The sequence below is a fragment of the Oryctolagus cuniculus genome, chromosome 11 (assembly GCF_964237555.1).
Source record: "Oryctolagus cuniculus chromosome 11, mOryCun1.1, whole genome shotgun sequence".
Taxonomy (NCBI): domain Eukaryota; kingdom Metazoa; phylum Chordata; class Mammalia; order Lagomorpha; family Leporidae; genus Oryctolagus; species Oryctolagus cuniculus.
Window position 1 is genome coordinate 117,411,187 of NC_091442.1, and position 1,963 is coordinate 117,413,149.

Here is a 1,963-nt window from a genome sequence, read left to right on the forward strand (position 1 = left end):
GCATCCATAGGACTGCCTGTTCGAGTCCCGGCTGCTCCACTTCTGATACAGCTCCCTGTTAATGCTCCTGAGAAAGCAGAAGACGGCCTGAGTACGTAGGCCCCGTCACCACCTGGGAGACCCAGATGGCGTTCCAGGCTTCTGGCTTTGGCCTGGCCCAGCTCTAGCTATTACAGGCATTTGGGGGAGTAAACCAGCAGATGAAAACTCGCTCTCTCACTCTGTCAAATAAAATATTTTTTTAAAGACAGCATTTTATGAAAAGATTTGTTTATTCATTTGAAAGGCAGAGTTAGAGAGAGAGAAAGGGAGAGACAGAGGTCATCCATCTGCTAGTTCACTCCCCAGATGGCCACCATGTCTGGGGCTGGGCTAGGCTGAAGCCAGGAGCTTCTTCCAGGTCTCCCACGTGGGTGGCAGGGCCCCAAGCACTTGAACCATCCTCCACTTCTTTCCCAGGCGCATTAGCAGGGAGCTGGCCGGGAAGTGGAGCAGCCGGGACTCACCCACATGGGATGCCCATATCACAGACAGAGGCTTTGCCTGCTATGCCACAACCCTGGCCTCTAAAATAGAATCTTTTTAAAAACAAAGAAATAAATTAAATTTGTTATGGGGGCAGGGATAAAAATGATGTCTCTGAAGTATGTACTTTATCAAAACTTTTGAGCCTTGAGCCATATACTGGTTTTTTTAGTCAAAGGTTAAGAATATTAATTTTTAATTATTTGAGAAAAGACCATAACCCGGGGAGTATCATTTTGGGGGAAGGAGGGCAGGGAGAGGATACGCTGGGTGCTGTCGGGAAGGGGAGAGGCTGGAGGGAGTCTTGGATGTTTTTGATTCTGAGCAAATTGGAATTTTGGGCAGCAGCAAAGAACTGCACAGGAATCAGCTACAGCAGACAAACCTGTGCTTATCACACGCAGCCCAGAGCCGCTGAGCCGGAGCGCGAGCTGGAGGGGCCTTCGAGGTCACTGCTTTCAGCAGTTTGGGAACTGGCACCAGAAGCTCGGCTCGGCTCAGCTCGGCTCGTCCAGGATTCCACACCAGTGTCTGGCAGAATCCAGCACCTGATGTCCCCCGGCCAAGTCTGGCTTCACTCTGACGTTGGTCTCAGGTGGATGGAAACAGAGCGCGGACTTCACCCACACGCCCAGGTGGCCTGGGGCCCACTGAGGCCAGACAGAGTGCTGGCAGGAGGGCAAAGGAGCGGACTCCAGCCAATGGCCAGTAGACAGGCTGGGAAGCAGGGATGCCTCGTCCAGGACAAGCCTGGTGCTCCCCTCCCAGCGCGCCTCTGCCAGGCACCTGCCTCTTCCCCCTTCTCCCCAGGACACCAAAGAACTCCAGGCTGCAGGTCTTTTGCACTCGCCTTTGGAGAGCAGGCTTCCGGCTCTGCAGATGGCAGATAGCCCCAGCTACACATGCCACATGCACACTCCCGTGCATTGCAGTGCGCGTGTGCACGACACACACACACACACACACACACACACACCAGCATCAAAGCACGCCACAAGCCTTCGGGGCTCACAAGCCCTTGGGTGACTGCACAGTGCCCGGTAGTGCCCCTGCACACACCAACACAACGAGGATCTTCTGTGCTGAGCTACTGTCTTGCCTGCCCTCCTCTGTCCTCCCTGGAGCCCCGGGCCCCAGCCCAGGATGGCTGCCGTGGTGGGCCCTGCTCTCTGCCGTGCCTGGGCTGCCAGGGCCCCTCCACCCTGTGCCGAGCCTGCTCGCTGTGGGCGTGGAGCTGTGCTCACCGTTCTCATCTGGCAGCCCTGGTTATGGCTCCCAGCCTGGGGAGAATTTCCCTTCGCAAAGTTAGATAACAGGCCGGGTTCTCTGTCAGAGGATTGGCGCGGTGGCTCCACGTGCTGCAGCTGGCGCAGGGCCAGGTCCGCCCAGCCAAGCAGCGGGAAGGGAAGGCCTGGCTGCAGCCGGAGCTGGCAGGTGG